We start from the raw sequence: 14,249 nt of genomic DNA on the forward strand, positions 1-14,249 counted from the left end.
CATCCATTCCCCAGACCCTGGCAACAACTCAACTCCTTTCTATCTCTATGAACTTGTTCCTGCTGGACTTTTCACATATGTGTAATCATACAATACCCAGCCCATGGTGTCAGTTTCATTATAGTAAAAACATTTAGAATCGTGCTTTCATAGCCCATTGGTGTTGTAACATCTACCAACTTCTACTCTTTTTAATGGTCAAATCATATTTCACTGGCAGCTATGAAATGATCTGTTTATGTATTCATGACTTCACAAGCATTTGAGTTGATCTTACTTTTTGACTAATATTAGTGATGTTAATTTGAATACCATGAACAGGTTTCCATGAAAACATAACTTTTCATTTTTCTTGGGTAGATGACTAGCAGTGGAGCTGCTGGATCATGGGTTTCATGTGGAATATTTGAGTTAGAGCCACATGAAGAATCATACAAGAAATGGGACACACTAAAACAAGAGCTGTGTCATTTATTATTGCCAAGTCTGAGGAAGGAACTTAAGCAATTTCTTTTGGACTGTATTTAAGTTCAGGAGTAACCCTAACCATTGTATTCTTCTAGAAAGCCTAAAATAGAAACAGTTATTCCTGATGTAAACAGGTGCAAAATTTCTCTCTGGAGTCAGTAAATCCATAGGATTATTCTGAAAATGTATGCTTAATACTGGGAACTCCATAAAGGATGACCCATCCCCCCAAAAACACACATACCTTAGGCTTTCTCAAATACATTCTTTTTTTAACAAATGAGGAAATAAAATGAAATGCTTCATAAATTCAAGTGTCATTCTTGTGCAGGACCATGTTAATCTTCTCTGTATGGTTCCAAATTTAGTTTATGTGCTGTCAAAGTGAGCACTCAAATACATTCTTAAGGAGACTTGACCCACTTTGAATATTCTTAAAACTTCACATTCTAAAAATATAAATAAAAATATTAATCCATTATAACTAGCTGGTTGTGTTTTAGTTACAATTGTGAACTAGTAGAGTTTATGTGCCATTGTTTATAACAATCCCCCTCAGCCAAGCACCCATAGCCACTCATGAGTCTGAGATCTAAGGATGTCAGTTTAAAGCCAGCCTAGGCAGGAAAATCCATGGGACTTTTTTTTTTTTTTAACCTAAGGATCTTTATTCAGTGCGGGAGAGAAATCTACAGCTCAGGGTTGACAATTGCATGGAAAATGAGGTGGAATATATAGGGGACTATGGGCAGAAGGTACAGATATCAGAATGATTTGGACCCATCACATTTGCACAGCCAAAAAGCCAGAAGTGGAGCTGTGGCACTAATGGGAAAATGCTAGCCTTGAGCCAAAAAGCTAAGGCACTTGGAAAATTCTAAGGCTCTGAGTTCAAGTTCCAGTACTGGCACAATAAGGAAAGGAAGAAAAGAAGCAAGGAAGGAAGGAAGGAAGGAAGGAAGGAAGGAAGGAAGGAAGGAAGGAAGGAAGGAAGGAAGGAAGGAAGGAAGGAAGGAAGGAAGGGAGGGAGGGAGGGAGGGAGGGAGGGAGGGAGGGAGGGAGGGAGGGAGGGAGGGAGGGAGGAAGGGAGGAAGGGAGGGAGGAAGGGAGGAAGGGAGGGAGGGAGGGAGGAAGGAAGGGAGGGAGGGAGGGAAGGAGAAAGAAAGAAAGAAAGAAAGAAAGAAAGAAAGAAAGAAAGAAAGAAAGAAAGAAAGAAAGAAAGAAAGAAAAGAAAAGAAAGAAAGAAAAGAAGGAAGGAAGGAAAGAAGCAAGCAAGAAAGAAAGAAAGAAGGAGGGAGGGAGAAAGAAAAGGAAAGAAAGAGAGAGAGTTAGAGAGAGAAGGGAGGGAAGGAGGGAGGGAGGGAGGGAAAAATGGAAGGAAAGAAAGAATTAGAAAGAAATCCCCTTCAGATTCAATGTAAAATCCCTATTCATACCCATTATATAAAAATTAGAACTTGGCATTTCTATATTTTAATTATAATAAAACTTACAGCTCCTGTATCCTTTCCTTTAAAGATCATCTAACCCTATTCTTGATCTTAGATTGCTGCACAACCCTCACTTCATACCCAACATTGTTTAATTGGCCAAATTTGATTCACTTCATACTTTTCTGCTTTATGATGGTTTCCAGGAACTCCCGTGGTGGTGCCTGGGGACTTTCTGCGCCCCTGTGTTGGACAGTACCTTCCCCGTTCTCACCCCCAGCTCTCTAGATGATTCCCCAGATACATTACCAGGGTTGTATTGTGTGACACAATGACTCAAGGGGCAGAGGACCAGATTCTCACCAATCCATCGAACCAAAAAAGTACCTGTTAGTGAAAACTTGTACTCTTTATACCTTTCTGTTCAGAGAAAAAAAACCAAAGCCTTTGTTAACTGTTAGTTATATAACTGGGCTGATTTCATCTCCCTGGCTGTTCCATTTAAAATTTGATAACAGAACTGAGAAGTCAGGCACTTTCCCTGGCACTCAGATCTTAGATTCTGCTGAGTCAGAACCCAGTTGATTCCTAGTTCTTAGTTCAACTATTTCTGCTCTTTACACTAATGATGACCCAGAATTATTTCTCAGTTATAAACTTGTACTACATCATCAACCTATTTTTATCTATCATGGTATTTTTAAATTATATTCAAAGGTCACGACAAGTGAAAGGAAGACGATTTCAGAAGTCCTTGATTCACACCCTGGATTTGCCATTTGCAATATGGATAAATCATAAGGGGTGCAGCTTGCTTTTCTAGAATGTGTAGATTAAACTGACAGCACAGAGGACAGCAGTATACGTATTCATAAATTTTATTTTATTTTTCTCTCCCAAGACAGCAGAAAGACTACACTTAGCTTTCTTTGCAGTCTGCACAGGATTGTGGCAACTGAGGTATGAACAGGAAGATCTGAACTTACATCTCATAGGATGTCTGCCTTTCTTGTTATGTTAAACTCAGAAGCCACATATTGAGATATGTTCTATATTGTCTCAGATTCTACATTTGCCTATTGGCCATCCATGCATTCACAGAGTCAAACTAACAACCAAAGTCATTCATATCTTTCTGCAATTTAGCTTGCACAATGACAGCATGAAAACTGTATTCTAAAGCAATCAATCCTTAGTCTGTGTCCCCATAAAAAGCCAATATTTACTCTGCCCTAAAACACCCAGGACCAGGTACTAAACAACTACAGATTCCAACATTACTGAAAATAGCCAATATTGAGCTGTTTCCTCCACCTACTATGCCTTTTCCTCAGATTCTGGGCTTAAATCTTCCCTTTGTTCCTGCTTCTCCTTCTCCGCATGGCCTGTGGTGAGACATGCCTCTCAATTCTAGCAACAATAAACTTTGCTTTTAATGAATCAATTTCTCTATGTCATTTAGTCACCTTGATAAACAGATCCAGACACAAAATGAGATGATGGCATCGTAAGATGACGAGTGCTTGATGATTAGCATTGGACTTTGTTTGGCTGGTGATATGTGTTTTGCTCAGGCATTGAAACTTGGGGAAAGTTTGCTACTGTAGATCAGTAAAATCTATCCTAATCACTAGAAAAATCTTTACTTTTAGGGAATTTATTTTAGTAATTAGGAAAAAACCCAATAGTATGTAATAATTCATAGTACAAGTAGATACTAAAAATAGTCATTATTATGAATAAGATTAAACAATCATGTCTAAGAATATAAGCATATGAAGCACAAACTATCTGCCTATTTATTATCTCCTCAGATAAGGATAATAAACATAATTTTCAATGACTATGAAGGCAATATTGAAGAGAGTCTGACTTTAAACAGACATTGTGGGATGCAAAACACTTGTTTAAGAGACAGGGCGGGTACCCTCCTGAGAGAGACAGAAATATTTCTCTCTTGGGAGTAGCACTCTGTCTAGTCATAACAAACAGAAAACAAACAAACAAAACAAAACTAGTGCCTGAAAAAGAGAGCTCATGTCAAAAAGACAGGAGCAAATGCTCTAAATAGTACTCATTGTTTTCTCCCCAGTTTCTTCCCATATTGGCAATCTGTGCAGCCAGAAACCAGCAGGATGTATTCATTAGGAGTCAGTTGGTGATGCACAGCAGGCCACCTTGTCTATTTATCCAGCACTCACAAGCACCACAATAAAAGCCCTATGGATGATCAGAGAAATTCAAGTAGCCTCTGTACAAGAGCAATTTATTCTCTTCCTACTTCTCTTTCCACTTCTACTTCTCATATGCCACAGTTCTTCTACAGTTCAGAGATTATACATTTCCCCACAAGAAAAACCTGATAGAAATGTTGCAGGAAGGGAAGTCACTAGGATCCATTCAAGTAGTCCACAGAGTTGATGCTCACCAAGAGAACTAAGGTAATGCATTAACATTGGAGAGGTATTGCTCTACATAGAGCATCTGTAATGGTGGGACTGAAATGTAGGAACCTAAAAGTGGAGTCACAGCAAATGGCATGTGGATTGTGAATATGACTGCTACCAATAAAACTTCACCCCATTAGCAGGTTTGCTTGCAAGTAGGCCTTATTAATGGAGAGGGGAACAGGCTCCTTTGAGTGAAAAAAGAGAGCCCCCCTAGATCCCCAAGCACCCCCCTCAACAAGCATCATTTCCCTTATGGATTCATCACAATTTAGTTAAGTTGGCCCTCTGGCCCAACAATCTGTATATTCATTTTTAGAGATAATGAGTATATTCAGTCATCAGAGTTGGGTGACCCATACTATCTCCTCATAATCAAATTTTGTGTCTCTTCCATTTAAGTTTTTTGGGTCAGTACTTTCGCATGAACTCAAGGCCTTGGGCTGATTAACCAACAGAAATAACAGATGAACATAAGAATTGGTGTCAATTATGACAACAGTTCAATATAAATACTATGTTAATAACTTAAGGTCTTCTAGAGTTCATATTATACTTCATACAACATACATGTAAAATTAAAACAAATACCTTTATGTTTAAATGTTGATGCCAAGCATCAATTTTTAAGACATTTTTCAAGGACTTACTAAAGCTTACTAAAGTACTGACTCAAAATAATTGTGAGAACATTTGTATAAGTTTAGATTTTTGCCAAGTACCTATTCCTCATGCTACTATAAACTATGAGTTTTGTTCTTATAATTTTAAAATTTCCAATTTGTTAAACAATAAAACCATGTTTTATCTTTTACTTGGATTGAAATTGAGCACTTTTTTGTATGTTGCTTAGTTAGTATTTATTTTATAAATTTCCTGCTTATTTATATGTCCTATGCCCATTTTCCTACTGGAATACTCATTTTGCTGTTTTTTTCATTATTATCTTTAAGTAGTTATACAAAAGAAATGCAATAAAACAAAGCAGTTTATGAACACAACACATCTTGACTAGTGTCTCCCACCTTCGACCTGTCCCTTCTCTTACTTTACTTAATTTTGTGGTGTATACAATGAATTCTTGGCTGGATTCTCCTCTCCTTCCCCTTTCATTAGTCTACCCCTCTCCCCTTGATCTCACCCTCCCTCTTGAATGTACCCATTTCCTGGTGTCAATTTTGTTGGGCTTTGACTAAGTCTCTCACATCTTCTGGCTATTTTTTATACCATGTATATTATACTATTTTTTCATGATTGGAAATTTTGCTATATATATATATACACATATATATAATCTTGTATTTTGTTTTATGTATATATATAGAGAGAAAGAGAGAAAGACAGATAGCAAGGTATGTGTGTGTGTACATACCTCTTCTATTTTACTTATTTTTACTCAGTTCAAATTTGTACCTAGCTGACCTTACAATCCCATGAGCGTTCGATGACTCTTCTGTTTGTCTAGAAAACAGAACCTAAAAAAACGTAGCTCCCCACTCCCACTTGCCTTTCTCAGCCAGACTCACAGCTCAGCCCTTTGCCTTTTCTTCTCTGCATCCCTCTCTTCAGCAGTTCATGCCAGTACAGCATTTCCAATTCTAAGACAAAAATTCCTAAGTCTTTATCAGGCTCCCTGATATCTTGGTCAACAAGATAAATCAATACTACCACTTTGTTTCTTGGCCAACTCTTTCATGAAGATATCCCTCACTCATTCACCAACTTAAATGCAACCAGTGCTCTTAAAAACATCTATTAAGTATGAAGTATTATAGAAGTTCTCCATCTCAAATGCAAAGATTTCAAATTAAAGTCATGCGCTGCCACACAGGCCATTCCCATCTCATAGCTCCATCTTTCTGTTGTGCTCCATCTCAAAATTCTTCTCTCAGTTATCACCACATGGGATCTGTTTCTAGAATGTATTCCTTTAAGTGGCTCAACTAGAAAAGAGAAAAATCAACTATTTCCTTTCTCCTCACAGCTGCCATTTCTGGTCTCAGGCCATTATCTGATACTTGTTCACCTGCCATCACTTCCTGTTTGGCCTTGCAGTTTTCTTTCTCTGCTCCAATTCACCTGAGAGCCCATGTTGACTGTCTCTTCTTGCAATATGGCTCTGAAGACACCATCCCTCTATTCAAGGTCTCTAGTGTTCCCTCCTTCCCTGAAAACGTGTGCTAAATCCACCACCTCTCATTAGAGGTTTCTAATAACTGAATGTGAATTCACAGCCACTGCTCTGCTCTGACACATATGTGCTTAGAAATCACTCGTTCTCTCCACACAAGTCTTCTTACCTTTGCTCATGTAATGTTGTCTAATGATATCTCTTACTTCTTTCTAGTGGTCGAAACTTTAATCCAAGTCTTTTCTCTTTCAGGAAGTTGGATTTGTCTTAAACCAAAATAGGCTCAGATCTTTCTGAGCCTATTCAAGAACTCTTGAGCCTCCACAATGTTAAGTTATGTTCAAATACATTTTATTGAGCATTCATTTTGTACTACACCTTATGGGATGAATGGAGACATAGACAATGAATAGATATAATCTCTCCTTTCAAAGGACTATCGAACTATCGACAGAGTCAGAAGTATATCACTTTGTTAAAACATAAGCAGTTTATAGATGGAGATAAACTGGGTTCTGTGAGAATGAGAAAGAGGATAGTGGGTCCAGTTCAAGATCAAATAAGGGTGTGGGGGACAGTAGAGACCAGGTCTGCAAAATAACAAACTTCTTTTCAAATGGTATTTCCACATGTTTGGGTCAGTGACTTTACATTATGTATCTAAAACCAAACAACTACTGAACAAACATAAGAAGGTCTAGAATAGACCTATCAGTGGATCACAATAGCTCAACAGCTATGTACACATGATTATATAAGCCAAGGATAAGCAAAAACAACTCCAAGAGAAGGACACAGGAGGATTCTATGGTTGAGGTTACATTTAATGTTCTAGGTGAATTTCCTTTGGTGTACACTATATGGTTACTGTATATGATTTTGGTACACTGGATATTGTATATATGCCTACCTGATCTTGGGAAGGGAAAGAAAAATGAGGGTATAACAGATATCACAAGAAATGTACTCACTACCTTATTATGTAACTGTACCTCCTTTGCACAACACCTTGTCAATAAAATTTAATTAATAAAAATACAGGGTTGGGAATGTGGCTTAGTGGTAGAGTGTGTGCCTAGCATGCATGAAGCCCTGTGTTCAATTCCCCAGTGCCACATATATAGAAAAAGCCCATGGGGAAGGGAGAGGGGAGGAAATGCGGGAGGAGGTAACAAGTAGAACAAGAAATGTACTCACTGCCTTTCATATGAATCTGTAACCCCTCTGTATCACATTTTGACAATAAAGAAAAAAAATCAAATAAAAGCTTCTTAGGAAAGCTACCATGGCATCAGTAGGTTAAAAGATGAGTAGGAGCTGTTAGGACAAAGAAAGGGTAGAGGGAATTGGAGACAAAGGGAACGTAGTCAATAAAGTCAATAAAGCTGAGGGACTAAAACAGCCAGATATCATTAGACAATAATATTAAAGCAAGAACTGTTAAGAAATGAGCCAAAGATATAAACCCAAAAATATAATCCCAAAGATATAAACCAGACAAGTAAGATTTTGCAAACTGCATTAAGAATTTTGTGTTCTAATCTGCAAATGATAAGAAACCACTGAAAGTGTTAAGTAAGGAAGATAAATGAGTGTGAAAAAATTTATTTTCTCTGCATTACAAAGATCTTATAAGGGCTGGGAATATGGCCTAGTGGTAAAGTGCTCGCCTCATAAACATGAAGCCCTGGGTTCAATTCCTCAGCACCACATATATAGAAAAAGCCGGAAGTGGTGGCTCAAGTAGTAGAGTGCTAGCCTTGAGCAAAAGCTAGAAGTCAGAAACAGTTGCTCAGGCCCTGAGTTCAAGCCCCAGGACTGGCAAAACAAAACAAAAAGATCTTATTTAAGGGAATCAAGAAAGAGAGAAAAGACATATACAATGCAATATTCTAGGAGGAAGAAGATAAGGGTCCAGAAGAGTGGTTGCAGCAATGGGTTTAAAGACATATATTCAAAAGTCAAAGTGAATTTAAGGGTTAAAATCCACTAGTTCTTGCTGGATGCAGAAGGTTCAGGAAATGATTCCTCTACCTGGTTTGGGCAACTAGATGATGATGTCAGTAATAGTAGTCAGTACCAGACTCTACCTTTTACCTTGACCTCAAATGTGGTTTTCAGCTTTATATATTCCATAGAAATCTCAAAATTAACATATGTAAAACTGTCTGTATTGGTGTTCTCTGTTCAGTACTTCCTGCCCTTCACTCTTTCCTAACATTGTTAGTAAGGAGATGTCCCAAGAAAGTTACTAAGGACAAGGATACAGGATAGAACTCTGGGTATACCAGTAGTTAACAGACACACAGATAAGGGAAGGGCCAGAAAGAAATGCATGAAGAAGTAGGAAGGTTAAACAAGTCAGAATCAAGAAGCAAAACTAGCAAGTTTTACCATAGGAAATAAGGGCTAATAAGGCAGCCTTGGTTTTGGCATTATAAAATTCCCCAATGACCTTCAGAAGTGAGTGTGGGCTCTAAGTGACAGGAGAAGAGGAAATGAAGTATAGTGCTAAAGCAATAACTTAGATGGAAAAGCCAATCTGGAGATGCCTAAGGAAGCTGAAGGCCCAGAAGGAGTTGACTAAATAAGATGAAAGGAATAAAGGATTGTATAGTAAATTAATGGTTTTCATTTAATGCACTGATTTAAGGTCAAGACAAAGAAAGTAGACAAGATACAGGCTAGTATTCAAACATAGTTCAGACAAGAAACTAGAAGAGAAATGGTGTCCTATATGGTCTGGGGTAGAGCTCTAACCACAATTTTTTTTATTCTTTTTTTTCAAATTTGTATTATCAAATTTATGTACAGAGAGGTTACAGTTTCATACGTTAGGCATTGGATACATTTCTTGTACTGTTTGTTACCTTGTCCCTCATACCCCCCTCCCTCCTCCCCCTTTCCCTCACAATTTTTTTTTTGTAATGTAAAATTAGGATATTTCTTTACTCCCTGGGAACGAGAAGGAAATGAGCTGAAGTCTCTCTCTCTTTTGTCAGGGAGCTCAGGGAGGCGTTGAATGACTGGATTTGGGGATCTAACCCTTTTGCATTGAGGAGGCCCCACACCACTTTTCTGATGTGCCCTTTCACCACCATGTGGCTGTTCTTGGAAATTGCACTTTTCTTCATTTCTCCTGCTGGAATGACTCCTGCAAGAGCATTTGTTGCTGAGACAGAGAGGCCCTTTCCTTATTTAACAGATGGGGAGAATAGGAGTGACTTACCTAATTTACCAAACTGATGACCTACCTAATTTTATGAGCAGTTAATCATGGTTATCTTACATGTATATGAATAACTACCAAACCACTAACAACCCTAAACACACAATATCTTTTAGTTTTCCTTCAGACTCAAAGGTAGCATCCCTATTACTCTGTTTTAAGTCTAACATACTGATGCATGCAAAAACCTACCAATAAGATTCTTCCTAAACTAACCTCTCCATGAGATCAACACTATGCTTTGAGTTATTTCAAAAGAATAACATACAAATTCAAATGAATGGATAAAATAGGAAATGGGCCTACTTCTGTCTGACCTTATGAAATCTGTTCAAAATACATTTTGTCATTTTGATTTTCTCTCTGTGTCATATTTTTCTGAGAACAAAGTAAAGATGTCATTAAAGAAAATGTGGAGATTTCATGGGAAGGGAAAAAAAGACAGAAAAATTATTTGACCTCGCACAAGCCCATGTGGAGGGAATATCTTATGTTCAGCTCCCAAAGTAACAACCTTTGGCTCCCATGGGGTACTAAGGATGAGTCAATTTGCAGCTGATCAACCATTGGTTTCACAGTGGAAATGTGGGCCTGTGAATGAGGGCACTACCAAGAAGACATGCTAGAAACCCCAGGAATGCAATTTGTGAGAGCTAGATCAAAGACACACCAGCAACAAGGCAGAGCAAGATCCCAGCCATCCACATCGCATATGATACTAGCAAGGGAAACACAGACCTCATCTGCATTCCAGAGAACATGTACTCAAAGTCCTCTGCTCAGACCTCCTCCTCCATATGTCAAGATGTCATTTCTGGGGCACTTGCCTTGTATATATGAAGCCCTGGGTTCAATTCCTCAGTACCACATATATAGAAAAGGCCAGAAGTGGCACTGTGACTCAAGTGGTAGAGTGTTAGCCTTGAGCATAAAGAATCCAGGGACAGACTCTCTCTCCCTTCTCTCCGGCCGTGGATCATCTTGGCCACAGGCCAGCAGTTCAGTTCAGTAATAAACTTTCATTCCTGCCTGAAAAAAAAAAAGAATCCAGGGACAGTGCTCAGGCCCTGAGTGTAAGCCCCAGGACTGGCAAAAGAAAATGATATCATTTCTTGGAGAAACTCAGGAGGAGAAACAATCAGAGAGAATTCAGTTGCGAGTCTATGCATTACTTAAACAACTGGCTAAATCATCAGATTGAATTAATTCAAAAGAGGATGAATGCTATGATTGTCAATAGAGATGGAGGTCTTCCTACAAAGATTAAGTTGATTGTGTGCAAAAAGGAAGACAAGATTTTTCTCAGAGTGTTCAGGAGAAGATGGAAATTTTTATACACAAGTCTCTTTTAACTCCTTAAAACCAGGCTACAGTGAAGAAAGATTTCAAAAGACAAATCCACCAGGCTGAGCAACTAGAACACAGCAACTTAATGTGAAAGCCACAAGCAGATGGACCAGTCATAATTGTCTTAGCAGGTATGAGAAACTGGAATCTCATTTTGACAGAATACAAAGAACAAGCTCAACACCACAGAGTCTTCAAAGGGCTCAAGAATTGAGGGTGCCAGCAAAACTCTGAAACTGGGGTGAAAGGCCCCCATGAAGTAAGGAGGGCTGATAGGGACAGGTAGAATCTCTAAATTCCTTCATCTTCTTCCTATTTACTTTCTCCACATTGACAGAGTCTGAAGATTTCTTCTCTGAAAAGGATAACCCCTAGATTTGTCAAAATGGCAGTGGAGTTGGGCACGAGATTTGCACAGTCAACACTGAAGACATCAACCTTTTACTATCTTTCTCCCTCTGGTTCTAGTACACTTAGATGGACCCTTACTTTCAAGGCCAGGAGATAAAATCTATCCAACCAGACTAAGTTGAAGCAATGGAACACAAGAGACACATAGGAGGACTGTCTTTACTAAGACCCTTACCTCAACTAAGCCGGCCTTTAAACTGGAATACAGAAAATACTAGTGTGACAGGTACAGATCTTGCCTGTCCTTGAATTGTCCTAGTCTTGAGTTGATTGGAGTTTCTGCAGAATGTCCCCTACCATTCTGCTTAGCCCAGAGGATATTCTTTCCTACCAAAGAATCTTAATAGATCAAGAAGCAAAAAAATACAAACCAGCTGCTCTATTTGACCACAGTTTATATCAGGTGGAAAGCCTGGTCTGCCCTAGAGCTATTTCATATGGCCTATGTGTGTGGATTCCAGTGGTTCCTGCTTGCCATGTTTCTTACACACTGACCTCACCCAAGGCTTTCATAAACTCTTAAGAAACATAAACACTCAGGAAAACTAAAGCCAGACAACTGCCCAGAGCCATGCCACTTGTCACTTGTAGCAGTTGTGTAACAGTCATGTAATAGGGATGAGGTCGTGCTTTCTACACATCACAAAGACTGTATCTGTCACTCAGACATCAAAAGTGATACAATACACTCCTTAGTGATTTACACCCCACAAGGGACAAACTGTAGACCTTAAGTGTCAAATATTCAAAAAGGAAAGAAATTCAAATCGGGTCTGTGTGCTCATGGCTCTAAGACAGACAGACAGACAGACAGACAGACAGGTGAGGCTTTAGGAAACAGAAATCACACTGGTCTGAGTCCTGGTTGAAAGAGTGGGCTGTGGAGAAGACAAGGGCCTTCCATCCACAGTCCGCAGGCCACCCAGCTCAGTCAGCTAAGGCTTTCAGTGCTTCCCAGCAAGAATGGTTTTTGTTTTTGTTTTTGTTTTTGTTTTTGTTTTGGTGACTCTAGCTAACATCCCTTGAGAAGCCCCAAGTGAAACTAGTTGATAGCAAGTCGAAGGTAAATCATCACAAGTTAGGTTAGCAAATCAAAATCTAAGTCCAGACTGTCAACTCTACTAGCTATCACCTTAAATGATTTCACAATTTAACACAATTCATGTTCATTACCTGTGAAATAGGGGATGGTTAGGGTCACATATATTTTTGCTCAATAAATGCCACTTATCTGTTTGCTGAACCTAATACCTTATTGAGCATCACTTCTGGGCCATGTGTTGTACTAGCATTTAGGATGCATCAATTAAATAATTTTTTTATTCCTTATCTTTGTGGAATGTATACTCTAAAGAGGAAGCATATACAGAAATAAATAAGCATGGAAACATAATACATCAATGCACAGTGTGTTATTAGATGAATCTGTGGGAGAGGGCAGGATAAGGCGTTTGGATGGTGCAATTTTAAATAAAGCAATTAAAGCAGGCTGTATTAAGATGAAAACAACTGAGCAGAGACTTAAAGGATTGAGGGATTACACAGCACAACGCAAATAAATCTGCAACTAGACACCGTGCTGGCATAGTAAGTGTTTGATAGATTACCATGTGTTTAGAAGGAAGAGGAAGAGACCCTGAGTGGGAGGGAGAGTGAATTCCTGGGCTGCCAATTTTGGACTCTATTTAGTGAATGTGACACACTTCCCCAACAGTAACCACCATACACTAAGCCTTGTCTGTGTACTAAGTAACTCTATGTAATTTTTAAAAAATGATCTCTCCTAATCCTTGCAAATAACATGATGAGGTCAAACTAAGGCTAAGAGAGAGAATTTAGTCAAGGTACTCAAGGCTGCGAGGAAATTAGAGGTAATCAGAATTTTGACCAGGTATATCTGAGAGTGGTAGTCCTAGCCACCATGCCTCTCTGTCTCTCAGACCTGTGCAAACCTGGGCACAAGGAAAACAAGCATGGCGGGGCAGTCAAAGCTATGCATCACCTTCACCCTCATCTGCATCCAACCATGCTGCCTGGCTGAGCAGGCCTAGCCCAAATATTACGTAAATGAGACATGAAAGCTAGGCCTATCCCAAGTATTAGATAAATAAGACACCCAGGCCCCATAAATGGAACCTAGAAAGACACTGTAGAATTGCCAGGTCGTTTTGAAAGAATAGATTAGATCTTCAACCTAGAAAGTTTTTTGAAAGTGTGTTCCTCCATACCCTCAGCCAGGACATGCTATACAATTAAAAACAAAAGCTGGTATTTTTAGAAGCATTAGAGAACCTCTGTTTGAAAACCCCAAAGAGTGCCTGGCAAATGTGGCGAGCAACTCACAGAGAAAACTATGCAACCTTCAATTCAATATCCTGCAGTTACAGGTGACTATAGAAATGCAACTGAGTTGGGAAATCCCCTCACAGCTCATGGGGAGGAAATGAACATTTATTCAGGATCCCTCTTAATGTCACAAAAACAGTCAGTGAAAACTGAATTTCAAGTCAAAACTCGGATAAAAAGCCCTCTCATACATTAAAATGCTGGAGTGGAGACAAAGGACTTGAACCATGAGAAAACAAAACTGAGAACCAATGTTCCAATATTTATCATGTGCTTCAGACCCGTGGGCAGAAACTCTTAACAGATTTTTATGCTAACAAATTCACCTGTGAGCTTGTACCCAGTAGCCCACCACCATCCTCAAATCTTCAAAATAAGCAAGAAGTTCCCACCATGCATATGGAGGCAAAACAAGTCTTTCAGACTCTTCAAGGGATCCA

General features: G+C 38.9%; 1 non-coding gene across 1 annotated transcript; it reads right to left on the reverse strand.

Annotated features, from left to right (window-relative positions):
* Positions 1–754: 754 nt before the first annotated feature.
* On the reverse strand, positions 755–860 carry LOC125360329. The gene has a single exon (XR_007212718.1). It is a non-coding gene; the product is annotated as a U6 spliceosomal RNA (small nuclear RNA).
* Between the last annotated feature and the right edge of the window lie 13,389 nt (positions 861–14,249).

This window comes from Perognathus longimembris, chromosome 11, assembly GCF_023159225.1.
Source record: "Perognathus longimembris pacificus isolate PPM17 chromosome 11, ASM2315922v1, whole genome shotgun sequence".
In the NCBI taxonomy this organism is placed as follows: Eukaryota; Metazoa; Chordata; class Mammalia; order Rodentia; family Heteromyidae; genus Perognathus; species Perognathus longimembris.